This window comes from Lathyrus oleraceus, chromosome 7 (assembly GCF_024323335.1).
Source record: "Lathyrus oleraceus cultivar Zhongwan6 chromosome 7, CAAS_Psat_ZW6_1.0, whole genome shotgun sequence".
Classification (NCBI taxonomy): domain Eukaryota; kingdom Viridiplantae; phylum Streptophyta; class Magnoliopsida; order Fabales; family Fabaceae; genus Lathyrus; species Lathyrus oleraceus.
This window is the reverse complement of record NC_066585.1, coordinates 109550618-109573013: the sequence shown is the minus strand read 5'-3', so window position 1 is coordinate 109573013 and position 22396 is coordinate 109550618. Positions and strand designations below refer to the sequence as shown.

Sequence of the window (22396 nt, the reverse complement as noted above, 5' to 3'; positions counted from 1 at the left end):
GGTTTTAAAAAATGGTATGTTACCGCGGAAACGGCACAAAACAGTATCGAAAGATGCTGATAATGATTATTCACTACTTTTGTGATAAAGAACAAATTGCGATTGATTCACGCCGCGATGACCGCAAGCGGCGGGGTAACACCTATACATACCAAAATCTCAAAAATCGTTGTCGTTTTAAACCTTGCTTATCATAAAGCTATACCGAGGAACCATCTATCTTATTCTCAAAGAAAAAACTTTAATAGTGAAAAAAATGGAAAAATGAAAAGCTTGTGGTATTTCTTGCAATTATGAAATCGCATAATTGATAAAGTCATGCATTGTGGACCATCTCAATAAAAACAATCTAAAATTTTGATAAAATTTAAAATTTCATATAGAGTGACATTAATATATTATAGATCAACCGTGCAACACGTGGGTTATATTCTAGTTCAATAATAAAAGCCAAAGGGAACCTATCATGCTTTAAGTTGGTGGCTTTCAAGTGAAAAAATAAAAAGCAGCAGTAGAGAGGGTAGGAAATGCATTGTCTACTAGTAGTTGAGTCCCAGAGTCTCACATCGAAAGAAAGGGAAATATATTGAGATAAGCAAGAGTATAAAATAACTTGAATACAGACAGTGCAAATTACTTACCTGGATGGGGTCAATGGTTGATCATGAAGGACCATGGCCTAGGAGAGTGACCTCCATTGCACTTAGGAGGGGTGCTATCCTAAGGTCTATCCAAGTGGTGGAACCTACATCATAATTTGTTGCACTGGGGGGCCTGCGTCCGCGCGGCCCCTTCTTATTCTAATATAACTTTTTTTTGTAAGAAATACTTGATTTCTTGATCCTTGCATGGTTTAGGAGATTGTCAACTTTTCTTACAAATCTGATCCAGCTCGGTTTCCAGTTAGAACCAGGATTGTGCAACCACTAAAGAACCTACCATGTTCACAAAAACCATTGTATTGCAGATTATTATTCTGAAAATGCAGCGGTCGGTAATGTTTTAAAAGGAAAAGTGGGATATTTGTAGGCTCAACGAATATGTTCACCATTAAAACAATATATATTAATTAGAACTATTTTAATATTAAAGCTGTAAATACTAGAACCAACAGATGTTGTGAACTTGAGATGCAGTGGTCTGCGATCCCTACCCTCCTGTCTAAGACCTATAAGACCCGTGCCTTAGCTCAAGTACTATGGCTCAAATCTTAACTTTTTGAGTGGATAGGCCAGGAGTGTGCAGCCACCAGCCTAAACTGTCAAGTTTCATTCGTTCCATCACCTTGGTGGCCCCATATGGGTCACAACATGGTGCTACAACACCTACATGTGTGATATTTTAGCCAATGTGAGACTTAATGGATATAAATCTGTATAGTATTCAGATGGAACATGGTTTTTTAAATGACTTATTTTGAACTCGGCACTCCTCAATCACTTTTGACATGTTATAACACTAACCATTGAAAAGATGTTATTGAGGGATTAGATCTACATATATAGAGGGATTACTGGACCAAATTAGTCACTACATATATAGAGAGATTTAATCTATTCAAAAAGTTATACACAAACTAAATACACTCACAAAAATGATCCAAAACCAATGACAGTAGTGAAGTAGTGAAATGCAGTACATATAATTTGTAAAGTGAACAACCATATATACCTGGTTTAGCTTAGAGTAACATCAAGCAACATTATAACTTGCCACTGGTGCTTCATCAGGCTCTGGTTTTGTTCCCAAAACTGGCTCAACATTCCTTAGGAATTTAAAAAAGAAAGTAATGGACATTAGGATTATCATGAAGATACCATTAATTAGTTTTATCCTAATCCAGATATACTCCTACCAAATTGGATGCTTCGAAATTAAATCTTTTTATTTATTACACTGTTCGAAACTCTTTTGAATGAGTTGGGCTCACTCTATTTATTTTATAATTATGTAGAATCTCATTAGATGAGATAATTTAGTTTAGTTTCGCTGCAAATTTATGACCATTTGTTAAACATATGGAAAATCCACTAAGTCTGAAAATTTTGAGAGGTTTAATATTGTTTGCTTTTATTTTGTGAAGGAATGACGCACATCAAACTGGAAGTGAAATTAAGGATTATAAGTCATAGAAATTTAAGGTAAAGCATTCATAATTTTTTAAGCGGTTCGAAGGATAGACATGAATAACTCAATTTAATTATGAACCCCACCGCCAAAAAGAAATGGTTCAAGTGCAACATGTTGCTTCTTCAACTTCAGACTTTGTTCCTAAAACAGAATCAAATTTAGCATGTTGCTTCTTCAACTTCAGACTTTGTTCCTAAAACAGAATCAAAATTCTCTAATGCTTCCTCATAATTAGCATTCCATCAACATTTAATTCAGGAAAGTAATGAACCTTAAGATTATCAAGAAGATGCCATTAATTCTTTGGTCCTAATCTAGATTACAATTTCATATGGAAAATATCGTGTTTTACATCTCTATCTTATCTTTAAGAGAAAAAAAGTCACAAATCCTACATTCCTTATTTCAATATTGTGGATTGGAGGTGCAACAGCCCGTGTACCTTTGACATGTTATAACACTGTAATCCAAAAATGCTGCAGCCGATATTGCCGCCATAGGCAAGCAAGAATTCAATCAAATAGCGGTTGACTGAAAATACAGGAAAATAAAATTCCAAAATGCAAAATGCAGATTAACATTTCATTAAAAAACATGTTTCTGCCATGTTTATTGTCTATGCAAGAACAAAGTCACCAATCCTTTATTCCCTATTTTAATAAGCAATCGAGTAATAAAGGAAAAGATTTACTTAATTCATCACAACCTTAAAGATTTCTATATCTTAAAGTTGAGAAGAATGGGAAAAGGGAAAAAAACAATTTTATGGATTGAATTTTCACATTATGATGCAGTAGCATCTATATATAGGCACAGCTGGCAAGCTTAATTCTACCGCTTGTCTAAAACTAACTAATGCTATAACCAACTGCCTTATCTAACACTATATGTATCTATTAAAGAATATACTTCCATTATGAAATCTCTTAGCTGTTATAGTTATAGTTCTCATAAAATGATGGAGGTATACAAAAAAACACACATAGAGATTGTGATAAATGTTCATTCATTAGTAAAAAGAATGACTACTAGTGTATGAGTATATATACAAGGTTATACATAATCATATACACAAATGAACTCTAACACTCTCCCTCAACACTAAGGTATAGAATTCTACTCAAAAGTTTATAGTAAATTAACGTTTACCAATGAAGGTTTTATCCAATGCATGCTAAGTTAAAATTTTCCATTTTGGTTTATTAAAAAGGATCTTCAGCTGCAATAAATTTTGACTGTTCTGCCATAACAAACAGCTATCATTTTTATATCAAAAATAGGGTTCACTTGAACTGAACTAGCAATTCGGCAAAGAAAAAAAGGAGAAGACTTAGTAGGTAGCATTTAAAAAACAAATCTTTTCACACTAAGATCTTTGTCAAGCACACTAACTAGAACACGAAACATTATAAGTCATCAAATCCATATTTTATTAAACACTATCAATATTTGCTCTGTTATTGTCCTTTAGTTTACTTCACTAAATCATGTGCTTTGAGAATAAAGCCTAATAATGCATTAAAGTCCCACATCGCGATATAACAAAGAAGCAGAAAAGATGTCAGATATAAAACACACAATTAGCATACATTTCAACTCATACCTTTCTCGGCCTTTTGGCTAAGATCAAGTGTAGTATCTGTTCTTATCAGTTTAATATCTGATATGTGAGCCAATGGTTCACACGATATTAAATTTATTTCTTTAGGGGGAGAGTCCACTAAAGTGTTGCTTTTGCGTTGCACTATAGCAACAGCCCGGCACACCCCACCAAATTTAGTTCAAATTATAATCTTATTTTCTGTTTTGACATTTTACATTACTTCATAATTTACTACTGTAAAACTTGTATAATCATATTTTATCTTTACAGCATGTTATCTAAGCAGTTTCAAAATGATTTATCACAAATAAAGAATTCACTACTATAAAATGATTTATCACAAATAAAGAATTTTTGTCTTGATTTATCACAAATAAAGAATTCACTACTATAAAATGATTTATCACAAATAAAGAATTTATGTCTAAGCAGTTTCAAAGCAGCATGATAATCATAATTGTCAAGTCTTTGTGCTCTTAAAAAAACTCAACATCCAATTCAACCTCCCTTCAAATAAACTCGTGTTTTAATTTGATCGTATTGAAAACACATTATAATCCAGGCACAGCTGAGCTGAAAGTGTCCACAAAACAACTCGCTATCAGGCACAACTGAGCTGAAAGTGTCCACAAAACAACTTCTACCAAGCACAGCTGAGCTGAAAGTGTCCACAAAACAACTTGCTTAAAGATCAGCTCTCATACCCACTTCAATGCTGCTAACATGCCTAATGCTTCTCTGATATCAACTGTCATATAACTGGTTGCAACCGCAGAGTTTTGGCTCCCACCAACATAACCAACCCGTTCCTACTTTGATATTGCATTTAACATGTGAAAGATTTTCTCTCCAAATGTTTTATTTAGCAGTAGTGCATGCTCTGTGTCACCAACATAACCAACTCGTTCCTACTTTGATATTGCATTCAAAATCACGCTTAATATAATCATTATGAATATGCATTTCTTGCAATTATGAAATCGCACAATTGACAAAGTCAACATTTTGGACCATCTGATCAAGATTTGATGTCTCACATCCGACCTTGTATAATAGACTCGATTACAAAATCTAAATGTAGACCATCTAATCTTAATTAATTCAACAATCTAGATTGTAGTACTGTGGCAGATGAGGGATTTCTTGACTACATGGGTTCGAATCTGCAAATGCTTATAATAAACTAACACAGATAATGATTGTGTAAATAAAAAATGAGATACTTTTGAAACTAAAACACTGTATTGAAACGTGTTGTTGAAAGCATTATCATAACATACCTGGAGCAATATAACCATCACCTTGGTCTAGTTGCTTCACAGCCACTATCATGCCGTTTTTCTTCAACGCGACTTGATAAATCTTTCTGTTAGCACCATGGCGGAATAAATTATCTTCATCCAAATGACTTATTTCCTCAACTCCCAATATTGAGTTGGTGAAAAGATGTTAGTTTCCATTTTTTAAACTTTTTTCTCTTGGAACCTTACGCTTCTACAGATCAAAACCACGGCGATGAAGATAACAACAATGATCAAGAACATTACATATTTATAACCAAACATAATTCTTCTATGATCATAATCTTTATCACAAATGTTCAAATCAGCACTTTGGATGGTGGGAGAGCGTGTCAAAATAAGTTGAAAACAAGAGCTAGACATGTTGAAAGATTGAATTTTCACATTATGATGCAATAGGCACAGTTGGCAGTTACAACGGCTGGCAAGCTTAATATTAAAACCTCGCCCACCAACAAAAAGAGATGGTTCAAGGGGGCTAGGCTCACCAGGTGTTGTGGGCTAGAGGTGCAGCGGCCCGTGATCCCTCCACTGTCAAGAGTAGGAAGTGTTCGCTGCTCTGTGAAACCAGCCTCACGCTATACCCTCCTGTCTAAGACACACAAGACTTGTGCCTTCGCACAAGTCCCATGGGTCAACTCACAACTTGGAGCGGGCAGGCCAACATGGTGCAACCACCAACCCAACCTGTTAAGCCTTAGCCATGTTCCATCACCTTGATGCCCCCACATGGGTCACAAGCTAGCGCAACTCAGCTCGGCAAACTAACTAGCATGTCAGACATTTATAAGCACTTGCCTGTGTGATATTCTAGGCAATGTGGGACTTAAATGGATCCAAAATGGTGTAGTATTATGTTGGAACATATGTGAAATAATAATAATACTAGAGAAGAAATTGCACTTAGTCTCTATTGCATATTGGAAAACAAGACAAAAAGAAATCGATTTTAAGTCGGGGAGTCTTATTTCTATAGTAGCAAGTCTTCTCTCAAATCATTTTCCTGACGCTCTGCCAATTCTTTTTTCCTTAAGACAGTTTTGCATATGAAATTTTTAACATATCTCAAACATTTTGATTATGTCCAAAAATATGTTGTACATTGTTCTTCCATATTCACCATTTGTTTGATATAGTTTGCATACAAGCATGCTATTAAATCATTGCAGTTATGCTGCAGACAATTATATGACAGGAAAATACGGTCAATGCGATGTTGCGGATAGCTCAAAATACTTTTATGCTGCATTTGTAGTTCCATAATGCTTATGATAAAATGTCACAAACAGTAATTGTGTAAATAAAGCATGAGATACTTTTGAAACTAAAAAACAGTATATTAAAATTTCATGTTGAAAGCATTATCGAAACATACCTGGAGCAATATAATCATGGGTGCCAGCAAAAAAGCTATTTTTAAGCAAACCTTGTAACACCAAATTCAGCAATTTTCTCATAATCTTCATCAAGCAAGATGTTGCTAGATTTTAGATCCCTACGAATAACAAACAGGTGGAGAACAATCATGGTGCAAATAACAAATCCCTTTTGCACCTCCCAATGCAATTTTATACCTGTGATTCCAATCCCATGCAACCTTCTCATACTTTCTATTTCTATGAAGAGCTTCAAAAGGATTACCATTTCGCATATACTCAAAAACTAAAAGGTTGGTTCCTCCTTTAAAAAAACAAGCATAGACCATCACCTAAAATCTCCATTTCTGCAGCTAAAACCCTCATACTATCACCTTTCTCTAGTTGCTTCACAACCACTACCATCTCAATAAACCTTTATGTTACCACCATGTCCGATTAAAGTATCTACATCCAAATGACTTATTTCATCAGTATCAATATCCACTTGGTGGAAAGATGTTAGTTTCCATTTTTTACTTGCTTCCATGGCATTTTTGTAACTTTTTTGCTCTTCGAATCCCAATGCTTCTACATTTTAAAACCACAACAATGAAGATAAGAACAATTAATGACCAAGAGCATTACATATTTATAACCAAAGCGCATTCTTATATGAAAATGATCTTTATCACAAATCTTCAAATCAGAATTCGATGAACTTTTTGGAATTTTCTCAACACATGAATGAACCTTTGTTTCCAACAAAAACAGCGGTCTAGATGTTGAACATTTTGATTCAATCATATCTCAAACATTATGGATCAAAAGTGTATCAAAGTCATATTTATACTCAAACATTATAATGAATGTGATTATTAGACATTAGTCATGACTGTAGGCTAAATGGATTATTAGAAAAGCTTATAGTGCATTATTAAAAGTAGAGGTTGGTAGTAACAACTTGCTTTGAGCATGATATGATATCACTAATCTCAAAGTACTAAAGTCATATATATTCAATATCAAACTCCAGAATCATAAGCTCAATCTTGACAAAATAAGTTCATGTTTGGATAAACAACTCAGTTAAGGGATTCTCATAAAAATGCTTGTGTATAAGCTATTCTCTATGACAAAAGATAAACTAAATTTAAAATGTTTTCATACAAACTATAAGCAATTTTTATAAACTATGACGGAAAGATGTCAAAATAAGCTGAAAAAAAAGAGATAGACATGTGATATGCTAGGACTGATGAAATAGATAAATCAATAAAAAGATACCCTAAGCTTTCAATACAAAACAACTAACTTGAAGATGATAAGCTAGCACTTATCACCAAGGTTTTAAAAAATGGTATGTTACAGCGGAAACGGCACAAAACAGTATCGAAGCTGATAATGATTATTCACTACTTTTGTGATAAAGAACAAATTGTGATTGATTCACGCCGCGATGACCGCAATCGGCGGAGTAACACCTATACATACCAAAATCACAAAAATCATTCTCGTTTTAAACCTTGCTTATCACAAACCTATACCGAGCAACCATCTATCTAATTCTCTCAAGGAAAAAACTTTCATAGTGAAAAAAAAAAGGAAAAATGAAAAGCTTGTGGTAATTATTTGATAGACGAAGATGAGATGACGGTTGAATCTCAAAAAGGAAGGGTTTTGAGAAATGGGTATTTGAGAGACAATAAGGAAAAGGAACGGTTCTTGAAGAAAAATGACTAGTGATGTTGTTAGGCTCAAAACTTTGATTTTTGTTTTCAACTCTTTGAATTTGTGAAAAGAATAAAAGGAGCGAGTGGCAGCTCTCCCAATTCCTTTTTCCCGGGAAATTTTATAGTTCATTTTTATATGTATTTATATTCTTAATTTATTATATCCCTCCCTTTAATTCAATTATAGAATGTGATCTTATGAGTTTTTAATTAATTCAATTTCTATGATTTACTTATAGGTTAATTGTTTTATGATTTGCATTACCTTAATTGAATAAATTTGTATTGATAGAATTTTAGGGATAGGGGGTGTGACACATCTAAGTGTGTGTTAATTTAATACTTTAACTCTTTTATTTAAATTATGAAAGTATTAATAAATTATAATATTAGAATTACCTAATCTTATAACTGTCTAAAAACAAAAACAAAAATGAGATAACTTAGTTGTAATATATTCTTTACTGTGAAATGATTAAAATATCTTTTTAGTAGACATGTCAATCCATCGTAAATATATTTCATAAGATAATTATTTTTTGTGATATGATTATTTTCACGGTGGATATTGAGAGATCTTAGTAGTTTTATAAGAGTTAGGACTTGTCCGCGATAGCGAGAGGCCATGCATGGTGATTATCGAGTTTGTGGCAATGTGAAAGGGTCAACTCACGTAAGGTGAGAGGCTCTGTGTATAAGTGTTATGTTGGGTTAATGGTATCATGTTTATCTCCGGTTAGAGGATAAGTATTTATAGAGGGTCTAGGATTTCCTTGATAATGGTAACTACCCACTAGTCAAAGGTGGACCATTAAATCCCTATTTTTTTTGGAGGACGTGAATCAACTATTAACTCTGATTTCACTTTGACCAAGAAACGTATCTCTCCATGTTTCTCATGGCTTGGAGAGTATGAGACATATAGAACAAGGTGATTCCTCCCATGGGCGACATATGGTCATCACCCATTGTGAGAGCTACAACCTTCCTGCCTTAGCTAGGCCTTTTATGAATATAACACTTCACAGTCCCTCGAGCACAAGGGCTTTAATAAAAGGGAAAGTGCTTCTACACTATCGAGCATTGGAGTATCTCGAGGCCATAATTGTTTAGATGATATGGCATGGTGAACCAGACTAACTAGGCTTCGATTCCCTCAAGTGAAGTTATATTGAGTTTGACTGATGAGACTATAAGTCCCTTAGGCCAGGTGTTAGACCTCTCGGGGGGATTTCTATGAACCCCTCAGACAAGACTTAAACTAGGTCTCTTAGGCAAGACTTTAGTCTGGTCTCGGGCGAGATTTATCTGTTAGTCACACCCGAGGAAACTCCAAATCTCTTACACAGTGAGTTTAAATGGCCTATTTAATGGGGAATTATTGTCCCTCGGGCAAAGTTAATCATAGCCGTTGGATGTTGAAACAAGTTTGATTTTTATTTTAAAAATCTATAAAGTAATGCAAACGGGTGATGGTGATGAATCGATTGTGTAAAATTTTTTACACTGACAGTGTATAGTAATTAATCTCTTTACTTATAGGTTAATTGTTTTATGTTTTGCATTACCTTAATGAATTTGTATTGATAGAATTTTAGGCATAGGGGTTGTGACACATTTAAGAGTGTGTTGATTTAATACATTAACTCTTTTATTTAGAATTACCTAGTCTTATAAATGTCTAAGAACAAAAAAATGAAATAACTTACTTGTAATATTTTTTATCCAATACTGTGAAATAATTAAAATATCTTTTTAGTAGATATGTCAATCCATCGTTGTAAATATTTTTCATAAGATAATTATTTTTTTGTGATATAATTATTTTCACAGTGGATATTGAGAGACCTTAGTAGTTTTATAAGAGTTAGGACTTGCCCGCGATAGCGAGAGGCCGTGCATAGTGATTATCGAGTTTGTGGCAATGTGAAAGGGTCAACTCACGTAAGGTGAGAGGATCTGTGTATAAGTGTTGTGTTGGGTTAATTGTATCATGTTTATCTCCCATTAGGGGAGAAGTATTTATAGAGGGTCTAGGATTTCCTTGAGAATGGTAACTACCCACTAGTCAATTGCGGACCGTTAAATCCCTATTTTTTCGGAGGACGTGAATCAACTATTAACTTTGATTTCACTTTGACCAAGAAACGTATCTCTCCACGTTTCTCATGGTTTGCAAACACCTGATTCTTTTACCTTCACGGAATCCTGCTGGAATACCTTAATCATCGATCATATGCCAAAATTGGTTAATGGAGGCAAGAAAAGAAAAAAAAAGAATGAGAAAGACAAAAAAAACATAAAGACGTGAAAGAGATAAGTCATACCCTGCATACATGGCATATTGCATATTTCATGCACACCTTTACGAAACATTCCCTTTGTACAATTGACCCATTTTTCCCCATAATCGGCTAATTCCTAATAGATAGTCATATACAAAAGCCTATACATCATCCATTGAATAATTTTCCATTAGTACCCTTACCTTACACCTCACTCATTTCATTCATTCTCTACGGGCAAATTTATTGGTTATTTTGGTATTTAATCCTTTTTACCACGAATGTTTGGAAGTCGTTATTATTCATACCTTCAGGCTCGAAAATATTAAACAGGGCATATGTCATACCCCAAAATTGTCCCTCCCCTTTTTACTTTTCATCTAATCTATAATTTGAGATTCATCTATATTCATTCATGCCTTATGCATGCGCATCATTCATTCATGATTAACTGTTGCTAACAAGCATCGTAGATTCAAGGTTTATGGTTAATGAAAATCAGAGTTTTGGCTTGAAGATTATGGTATTGCTCATAATGAGGAGTGAAACCCTAATTTCTATATCCTTTGGGACCTTGACCCATGAATTCTACACCATGGTATTCATATGGGCATCCTAACCCTAATTATTGATTTTGATGATACGAGATCTTGTGTTTGACTTGCTGTGCATTGACTTGACTTTCTAAACCCCAATTGTGGGCCCATGGTTGGAGATGTTGCTTGTGGAGCTTTGTGTTTTGTTTGAAACCCTAACCCACTATATCTTTTGCATTGTGGATTTGGGCTACCTTGTGTCTAGGGTTTTGGATCCATCAAGATTCTTTGGTAAATGTGAGGCTTATTCCCTATCCATCTGGTGATCATATGTTTTATTGCATTGTGTGTGATTGATTAAACCTCGACTGGTTGTTGCATTGATTAATTGGTTGTTGTCCATCTATTCATTGTGGTGCACATCATCACAGTTCATGCCATTAGTTGATTCATTCACAAGTTGCCTTAGGGATGTCATACCCTAAAATTTACCATACCCTTCGCAATGATCATCTAGGTCACTAACCCTAAGCATTTGCATATCCTAATAAGCATTCGTCTCATATACATATCTATAGTGTCATGTACATTTCATTTGCATTGAGGAAAAGCATAAAATCATGGATTTAAGGGCCTCGATGACGCAAGGCATGGAAGGAAGGTTAAGTCCCCAAGCTAGGCTTCATGTGATGGCCATGGTTGTATTGGAACTTTTCATATTGCAAGTATCATCAGGATCATTCAAGTCCCTGAAACCCTAATTTTCAGCTATGGCACTATCATCTATTTTGTGTACATTCAAGCTTAAGGATCATCTGGGTCCTTTGGTCATTCATGGAGGATTCATTGGTTTGATTAACAATTCATCAAAGGTTGTCATACCCCAAAATTTTCAATCCATTTTTGCTTTTCATCTGACCTATAACTTGATATCCATCTACCCTCATCCATATCTCATTCATACACATCATTCATTCATGATTAACATTTACTAACAAGCATCATATATTCAATGGTTATGGCTAATAAAAATCAGGGTTTTGGTGCTGAATGATTGATCTAATTGTGATTTAGGTTAGTCCTTGATTTTAGATATTAGGAATTAGCATTTTTTGTTGATTAATTAGTTTAATCCATAGTTAGAATCGATTAGTTAATTAGGATTTAGAAATTAGGTTTAATAATTTTTTAGATTAGATTTAGTTCTTGATTTTCCAGATTTAATTCATAATTGATTAACCTTTCCATGATTAAAATATTAGTCATTAGGTTTTGATAATTCTTTTTGTGGATTTTTGTGTTGATTAACAAGGTTAATGGTTGATTTTACCATGATTAGATTTTAGATTAAATTTCCATTCAATTTGACCACTGTATGATGATTTCCATGATCATATCCATTAGGTTTCAAATCGTAATTTTGATTGAGAATTTCTCATTTTGATTAAGTTTGATCATAATTTATGCTTAGGTAGATTGTTAATCTTTAGAATTAATACTCATTTTTCAATTGACTTTTAATTGATTCACTTGGTTTGTGATCATATTGATAAATTGAAAATCCCACTTCAATTTAGATGGTGAATGTCTTGTGTACCTTAGTTCATTTTCCATGATCACATGATAGATCTTTGATTACTTTTCATTGATTATTCCATTACCATTAGAATTGATTTAAACCATTGAATGTGCTTACATTTTTTGCATCATTCTCATCCATTTGACTTGATCTCATGCTAACCCCATTTACTGTTTTGTGTTTCCACGTGTGACGTTGAGATTCAAGCATACTTGTAGCTAGCATTTCCTCTAACCAATTCATTCCTATCTAATGGCCTTGAAATGTATGAAGTGTCATGCCACTTGTATGTTTAGGCATGGTACATGTCATACCCAAAAATTCACCCTACCCTTCACAAAGTCCATCTAGGTCACTGACCTTAATCATCTGCATAGTCATGGTCCAATATAAGAGGACATGTATCATGGATTCAAAGCTTTGTGCTTACACCTAGTGGAAGCTAGGGTTTCCCTGTAAATAGAGGTGGCTCAAACTATCAAACCCTAAATTGGAGGTAGCTCTTGAAGCTTGTGCATTGTGCCCAACATTGGTGATCCATCTCTGGCTTCTAGGTGAAGCAAAACCCTAGTTTGGGATCCTCACTTGATCATGGTATCCCCCAAACCGTAATTTACCCCATAAACCCTAATTACAGCTACCACCCATTGGGTGTGCTCCTAACCCCGTTTCATTGACACATCATCATTCCATGGTGCGTATGCTTCACTTGCTTGGTCAAGATCCATTCCAGGCACTCTTATTCATGGTTTATTGTGGAGGTCTCCTTGGTTTGATTAGCATTCACTTATAGCCCTAGCTTCATCTGATTCTCTTTCATCCATTGTATGGGTTTTATCTGGTGTGGTCAAGCTTCACCCAATGATCATTTGTTCATAACCATTCATGTTGGTTCCTTGGTTTTGATCCCCATTGATCTCATGCTCCCATATGTTACATCCATAATTGTTTCATCTGATCATTCCATCTGCCCATTTCTAGTCTTGTTAGGTCATCCATGGTTGTTCATATGGCCATTGATCCTTTATTCAAGTCCCACAAACCCACTTCATGCCATTGGTGTTTGATCCACGGGCCTTTGGTCATGTCATGGTCATTGTCCATTTTTGTCATTGCTAGGTTTATGTTTCATTTACTATTGGCATCCTTTGGTTCATGTTAGATGTTTCACTCATTTCATTATCTTTTATCGTTTTCCATTTCAATCTATATAATACATGCCAAGTCATGTTCATTTAGTTCAAATTCAAATTTATGATCAAATATCAAATTAAGAACCATGCTATGGTGCACAAGCCCTGATGTGTTGCTAACAGAGGAAAACCGAGTGCACTTTCTATAGGACATAATACTTGTTGCAATCATCATGCAGATGATCACCTATTGCGGAAAAAAAAAGCCAAACAATTAGCAATGGACAACAACATAATTAGCAATGCTCTTGAAGCTTGCCAAACAATGTTGTCATGTCCAATGTTCTTAGATCATTGGCTTCCTTAATAGCGGTGACCTTTGGTAGGCAATCCCTGTAAAGACATCTTAAAATTTTATTAGTAGCAACATCATTAGGGGTATTTCTACAAAGAGCATTTAACCGATTGATTAGATGAGAAAATATCTTTTGCATATCGGTAATGGTTTCACCATCTTCCATATGAAAAAGGTCAAATTCTTGAGTTAAAGTGTTGATTCTAGCTAGTTTGACATCATTGGTTCCCTCATGGGTAATTTGCAATGAGTCTCACATAGCTTTAGCACTAGTACAATGGAGAACCCTATAATACTCATCAACACCTAAGGCGACAATGAGCATATTTATGGCTTTCCAATCACAGCTATACTTTTTCTCATCTTCTTCATTCCATTGTGCTTCAGGTTTAGGTATAACAAAACCATCCGCACTGGTCATGGTTATTTCCATAGGACCATCTTGGATGACTTTCCATACTTTCTTATCAATGGAGTTGATATGGATACGCATACAATCTTTCCAATAATTATAGTTTTCACCGGTAAAAATAGGCGCCCTATTGTACGCCCATTTAGGATCGTTACTCATTTTCTAAAAAGTTATATGCGAAGCACTAGATGAACCGGCGCTCGTGATACCACTTGTTAGATGATAGTGCAAATCTAGAAGCGGGGTTGAATATATCAGTTTTGAAATTTAGCGTTTTTTAAAAATATTTTCAATAATTGCGGAAGCACCCTAGATTATAATCGTCTAAACGATCCGTTAATGGAACAATCGGATATGCGTGAAATCGAATGTAATAACTAAGATATAGATAATCAACCACTATCTAAATCAATCGATTAACCACGATAATTCTTGATATCATTACCTCTAATAATGCTTAAACACAATAAGAGATCAAGTAAAATATTACTAAATTTGTGTGAGATTAATTTTATCGAAAACTTGGTGTGCACTCCCCACCAAGTTTCAATTTCACTCAAATTGAATATGCAGAATTTTACTCAGCTGCAATCAAAGTGATTGGACCAATTTATCGAACAGTTACTATGCACAACAATCAAGCGATATTTATTTTACTATTAATTTCATACAAACCGTAATTAATGCAGAATTTAAAGAGTTAAGAGATAGAGAGAACAAGACCAGATTTGTTGAGGAGGTTTCCCTTTCTTTCTCGCTTAGGGTACGTCTGCCATCAATTCTAAATCTAGAATTGAGATGTTTTTATTAACACGTTGCAAAGTCAACACAAGAGAACAAATGATCACCACCAATCAACCCCTAAAGTTGTTGCATATCCTATTCTATTCTCTACCCTTGATTCGAGTTGAACCAGGTCCTTCAAGCACTTCGAACAAACCTTCGATTACCACTACCTTATTGCAATAACACCATGTTCTCCAAAACTTCAGCTCGACTAATTTCGAACGCAAGTCGCTTGAACCCTAAGCTTTCTTCATAATCCTCCGGTTACCGTTACTTGTTTGACTGAACCTTCTGTTCTTAAAACTTTTCACTCGGCTGAATCTGCGAAGCAAAGGTTAGTGCGAAATCCCCCAATTCTTGAAGGACAAAACCCCAATGGTTTTATTCAATAAAAACACACACAAAGCCTCAACCCAAACTAAGCTAATCCAATCTTATTTGGACGTTATCACAACAGCAATGCACAATGCTTAACAAAGATTATTATGTGTGATTATTGAGAAATGCAATGAAGAATGAAGATGATGAGCACTTTGGTGTATATCTTTCACTTTTCTTGTTATTTGTTGAAGAAGAGACACTTGAATATTTATATGATGCATGTACCAAATAACAAACATATCATAAATATTTTGCAAAGTTACACAGTAGAAAATTAAGTAAAATAGGCGATGAGTCGACTCAAATAGAGTTTTTAACGGGGTTGAGTCGACCTATGGCTCGACCTATTCCGACCCGTGGCTACATTGTTCAAAAGACAATAGGCAATGAGTCGACGTAATAAGTGGATGACTCGACTCATTCAGGTTTCCCAGGATTGAGTCGACCTGTGACTCGACCTGTTCAGACCCGAGAGTTTTACTCCGAGTCATGAGTCGACTCACAGTTCTTAAACATTTCAAAATGAGTTTTGAGATGTATTTTGACCAATTTAAACTGATATCCTATGAACCTAGGATATTTACTATGATCAAGTGCATGATTCACGTCTATGATATGCTCTTATATGCTTGGACACACTGAACCTATAATTTGAACACGTTAGAGGATGAATGCATTTTATGCTATGATGATATTGTTCAAAGACACGTTATGGGCGATTAGAAAGATTTGACATCATTAAAATAAGGACTGAGCATATTTGCCATCACAATTAATTGATCAAGATTGAACTTGATCAACTAATAAAGGATATGATCATGCTAAAAAATGCATATTAATCACATGAAAATGAGAAAGAAACAAGGCATTATAAAAATTGAAATTAATCAAGGTTAATACTAATCTCTAATGTAAACATGAAATAAAATTTAAAATAAATTAGCAATTAAACTAAATTAAAAGCTAATCCTAATTAATTGAAATTAAAAATTAAATTTTACCAAAATTAAATGCAATTAAAAGAAAATAAATCTAATGAATCATGTATACCTAAAATGTCTATTTTAATATGTGAGAAAAATAAGATTAAAAGAAACAATTTAGAAATTAAAAAAATAAAATGTAAAGTTGTCAAGGGGATTTGGCCTAATTAAAGGGGGGTTGGAAAGCAAACGATGGCACAACACGGATCCAAAAAACAAAGGCCCATAGCCTGGTCAAACAAAAATGCGTGGTCAAGGATCCACCATCAAGATAGTCAACACTGAATAAAAGAGTCGTTGCTGGCCATTGGATCAGATTGCGCCATATCCAATGGTTGTGATAATGGGGACACACGACATACTCATGCGTGGAATCAATTTGTTTTGTCCTCATGTGCTATTTCGTCTTATATGCATGCACAACACTAATCACGTTGCACCATGTGGCACAAAGAGAGAAAGAGAAAAAAGAAAAATCAGCATGACACATGTTAGCATACTGTACGTTTTGGGCTTACTTATCAATGTTCTTCAATTGTTCATAGCTTCTTGAATTTAATCTACCAAAAATAACCAAATCCAATAAACAATATGCAAATTCTATACACCAGACTCAATTTTTCACAAGGAATCCAAATGTGCGATCAAATTTTACAAATGAGCCACAAATTTTGAAGAATCGATCGAAAAGGTGAAGAACAAAATGTATAAAGAATCGATCGATTCACATTTGTTACAATGATATTTGAAAAAATAATCACATATTCATAATCGTGACAAAAAAATCAATTATATTGATGTATTCACGTGTTATTAATAGTTAAGAATAAAATAATAAATATTTCAAGTTTATGTGTCTTATGCCAAATAAGTTATTATTCTAATAATCAATTTACAACAGTGGTTTAAATTAATCAACAAGCAAACATCTAATAATTCAAGGCAATGGCGTGGAAGAGATGGAGAATTACCGACAGAGTGGAGGTTTTCCCTGATTAGTGTTGAAAATCAGATTGTCAAAGAGAAACCCAAAATACTTCAAGAATAAGCTCATTTAATTCAATTAACTTCCAAGCTTGATGATTATTATTGATGATGAATGAATGTAGAAGATGAATCTTGAATGTAGAATATTGATGATAAACATGAATTTATGAACTTTGGATGATGATTGTTGATGAATCTTGATAAACTTTAGATAATGATTGTTGGTGATAATGTATGAATTGTTGATTGATAATTTGTTGAAATTGGATTGTGACCAAGTTCCACCAGGTTAGAACTTCAATGTGAAATTCTAGAGGGTGATGAATATGAACTTTGGTGATGGTGAGGGAGTGAAGAAAAGAGAGAGAACTTGAGAAAAAATAGTGGGAGAGTAATGGTTAGTTGTGAATTATGTTAGTTTTGGTGGTTTTTCTAGTTAGGTTAGTTAGGTTGTCTAGCTCCAAAAATGTGAGAAATGACATGTTTATATAGACTTTACAAGTGAATGAACACCCTTGGATTATAATCCAAGTAATGAGCTTACCAATGGTTAGAAATTAATTTAATTCTTAGTTGCGGATCACCATTTTCAACCCTTAGATTAATTGTTAAGAATGATTAGGATTGAATGAAAGTTTGATTGAAAATGGAAGTTAGAATTTATGTGTGTTAGGGTATTTTTTGTGTGTTAGTTTGGTCACTAGTAATTAACTTGAATTTAAATGTTTTTGCCTTGGGTTTTTCACCACTTTTGCCTTGAATTTTTGGTGAATTATCCCACGCCTTCAAGTGCTTTTGAGAAGTGGTTTTATGTTGAAAAAAAAACTTTTGAATGATGTAAACTAATGAATGAATTTCTGAATTTTCGGGCATGAATCAATTTTCGAAAGTGTTGAAAAAACAAATCTTGAAATCACTACATAATGCAACATTTTCCTTTTATTTCTTGAGTTTTTCATTACTTTTTAATGATTTAACTTCATGATATGAATGTATAACTTGGTGTACCTTCTTCCTTGTAAAAAGTGAGCATTGTAGTGGAATAATGAACTTGAAGCAACATTAGAAAGTGAAGAAAAAGCCATGGAAGTGAAGCTTGATAGAAGATAGAATTTGTTGGAAATTAGCACTTAACATAATCATGACATAAGTCATTTTTGATGAATAATGGTGATTCCTCTGAACAACTGCTTGTAGAGTAGGTCTAAGAAAATTCAAGAGTCAAAATCGAGTCAATGGTCAACAATTGACCTAAGAAATCAATTGTTTGACCAAAAAGTCAATTGTGCCTTAAAGATATAATTTTTTAATCCTCTTTTCTTGTAATCCATTCTTTTAATTTGTATATCAAACATATGCATTGTATCATGGATTTATAATAAATGAATGAAATCTTCTTTTTATTCTAACTTTGTCCTTTTCTTTGAATTCAAGTAATCTTCTAAATTAAGTAACAATCATTTCAATCTCCCTGATAACCATGAACCTCAAATAAAGAGATGATTTGAACCACAAGTAATATGAAAAATAAACCTAAATAATCATCAAATAATATTAGCCTCGAACATAGATCCCAAAGTACAAGAACATTTCGAGGTTTCCATAGGATGTGTGATCAGTACATAAAGTTTTGTGAACATCACCCTTCGTTGTTTTGTGAACCAAACCTCACACGTACCTTATGTCTATGACCTATAAAACTCGTATCTTTGCTCAAGTACCATGTCTCAACTCTCAACTTGGGTCGGGCAGGCCAACATGGTGCAGCCACAAAAGCCCAACATGTTAAGCCTTATCATGTTCCATCACCTTGGTGCCCCCTCATGGGTCACAAGTTGTCACTACTTCGCTTGGTAAACCATCTAACATATATGACATTTATAATCACCTACATGCATGATGTCCTGGCCAATGTGGAATTTAATGGATACAAATTGGTATAATATTTAATAATAAGCATGCCAAACTGATTGTAATTCAAATGTTCAAGTTTTGTCAGTATAAAAGTTGATGTGATGATAGAATAATATTTTGTGATTCAATTATCGGTAATACAATATTCATTCCCAAACTCCATTATAGAGTTGATTTCAATATGTGTATTTAACAATTGGTCTAAAAAAATTATGGAGGTATAAAAAAAACACATATAGATATTGTGATAAATGTTCATTCATTAGTAAAAAGAATAACTACTTGTGTATAAGTATATATACAAGGTTACACATTATCATATACAAAAATCACAAGAACATGAAACATTATAAGTCATCAAATCCATATTTTATTAAAGAATGTCAAAACTTGTTATGTGATTTGCCTTTAGCTTACATCCCTAAATCATGTGCTTTGAAAATAAAGCCTAATAATTTGCTTACAAGACTAATCCTAGTGATTCTCAGTCGCCACTTCTTTAAGGACTTAGGACTTGGTGTTTGTTAAATTGAACTTAATTAGGAAAGTATTTCATAGACTACAGATGAATTTATTTGAAGGGAAACAATTCAACTTTTACGAGGGCTTTTCTCCTTTGGTTTTTAGCATTTCAGGAAACTATAGATTCAGTCTTGTTCTAACAAATGTTATATTTCAAAATTATTAGTTAACAAAAAGAGAAAATAAGAGTTTTTACCTATTTAATTTTGTTGTTGCAAAAAATGAGAGCCACTTCTTTGCATGAACAAAACCACTTCTTGTGCCCACACAAACGAGTTATTTCTTATTAAATATTCCAAGAAATGATTTGATGACATTGATTGCATTCTCATTGATAAATGATTCATCTAATCTTTTTAATAACGGATCGAAAGTACATCTTAAACATCAGGGAGAAATTCATTATTACTTTATTATAATTATTTTGTAGGTAAACAAATGTCGTTGTTATCTTAGTATTTTATCCAACATCCGATTTTGAACAAGAGTCTTCTAACTCTTTCAAGTCTTAACTCAAACATATTAACTCAAACATATTGCAGTTACACAATTCTCTCTACTTTATTGAAAATACTTTTTTTTTTTGTTAACCAATGGCTTTCCCTTTCTATACATCAAACACCTCAGCCATTTAAATAAATTGATTGTCATTAATAGCATTAGCAACCTTGAGAATTAAATTTTACAATTTAACCTTGGCATAAGATATTAGACAGACAGACATTGGTTAAAGTAAATATTTTTCAAGATAGCTGTGCATCTTTATGCTTGCTCTACCCCAGACTTTAGTTACTGAGACACTCTGTATACACATATAATTTTGTGTTGTTTTTAAATTTTAGTCATGTCAACTAATGTGTTGAATGTATTTTATATACCGCCTTTATGTACGGGGAGAATCTGTGATGTTCAAATAATACTACTCAGTCTTAAGTCAAAACGAATCATTTCCCGATGGAGAGAGAATGTTATGTGACTACTTAGAATATTATACAAGTGAATTAAAAGTAGAAAACAAAGCTAAATCCTACCTTTTGCATTCCAACTACTAAGACCACACCTTTAAATTAATCACTTTCTTTGATAAAGTTATTAATTGACTTGTTAGTGTAATTGCTTTCATGAAATCAAGTGCACCAACTGACTGCATGTTATGCAGCGGAAAATCAACTTCAACACAAGTTCGAGTTAATGTCTACAGAGTTTTTTGATGATGTTGTTGTATAGAATAGGCTAGTTAGTGTTCATTCAGCTATCTAGTGAAAATCTAAGTATTAAACACATGGATAGGGTAGTTAAAATTCATCCAGATGTAGTTCTTAAATTTGATGTCCAAATACCAAATTTCAATTCAATTGGAATATCCAATTCAATAATAAAAGCCAAAGGGAAGCCGTCATGCTTAAAATTGGTGGCTTGCAAGTGAAAAAATAAAAAGCAGCGGTAGAGAGGGTAGGAAATGCATTGCCTACTAGTAGTTGAGTCCAAGAGTCCCACATCGAAAGAAAGGGAAAATATTGAGATAAGCAATGGTATAAAATAACTTAAATACCGACAATGCAAATTACTTACCTGGATGGGGTCAATGGTTGATCATTAAGGACCATGGCCTAGGAGAGTGACCTCCATTGCACTTAGGAGGGGTGTTATCCTAAGGTCTACCCATGTGGTGGAACCTACATCATAATTTGTTGCAGTGGGGGCCTGCGTTCGCGCGGCCCCTTCCTATTCTTATATGAAATTTTTTGGAAGGATTATTTAATTTCTGTATATTACATGAAATTGTCAACTTTTCTTACTAAATGCAGTGGTTTTAAAAAGAAAATTGGGATATTTGTAGGCTCAATTAATATTGTCACCATTAAAACAATATATATTAATTAGAACTATTTTAAAAGGAAAAGTTGTAAATACTAGAACCAACCAATGTTGTGAACTTGAGATGCAGTGGTTTGTGATCCCTACTGTCCTGTCTAAGACCTATAAGACTCGTGCCTTAGCTCAAGTACTATGGATCAAATCTTAACTTTTTGAATGGGTAGGCCAGGAGTGTGAAGCCACCAGCCTAAACTGTCGAGTTTTATTTGTTCCATCACCTTTGTGGCCCCATATGGGTCACAACATGGTGCTACGACACCTACATGTGTGATATTTTAGCCAATGTGAGACTTAATGGATATAAATCTGTATAGTATTCAGATGGAACATGGTTTTTTAAATGACTTACTTTGAACTCGACACTCCTCAATCACTTTGGACATGTCATAACACTAACCCTTGAAAAGATGTTATTGAGGGATTAGATCTACATATATAGAGAGGGATTACTGGACCAAATTAGTGAGGGATTTAATCTATTCAAAAAGTTATACACTCACAAAAATGATCCAAAACCAATGAC

At 33.9% G+C, this 22396-nt stretch overlaps 1 protein-coding gene, 1 long non-coding RNA gene, 2 other non-coding genes and 2 pseudogenes across 4 annotated transcripts in view; 4 read left to right on the top strand and 2 right to left on the bottom strand.

Moving 5' to 3' along the window:
* Positions 1-22396, bottom strand: part of LOC127108048 (respiratory burst oxidase homolog protein E-like) — a 139657-nt pseudogene that overhangs the window by 54234 nt on the left and 63027 nt on the right.
* Positions 1-22396, bottom strand: part of LOC127108049 (respiratory burst oxidase homolog protein E) — a 95811-nt gene that overhangs the window by 10452 nt on the left and 62963 nt on the right. The window lies entirely within an intron of this gene.
* LOC127109207 (U1 spliceosomal RNA) lies at positions 634-795 on the top strand. Its single transcript, XR_007796546.1, has one exon. It is a non-coding gene; the product is annotated as a U1 spliceosomal RNA (small nuclear RNA).
* On the top strand, positions 635-21721 carry LOC127108052 (uncharacterized). The gene is made up of 2 exons (XR_007795948.1): positions 635-725; positions 21652-21721. It is a non-coding gene; the product is annotated as an uncharacterized LOC127108052 (long non-coding RNA).
* LOC127109738 (uncharacterized) lies at positions 3730-3901 on the top strand (annotated as a pseudogene).
* LOC127109149 (U1 spliceosomal RNA) lies at positions 21560-21720 on the top strand. The gene has a single exon (XR_007796540.1). It is a non-coding gene; the product is annotated as a U1 spliceosomal RNA (small nuclear RNA).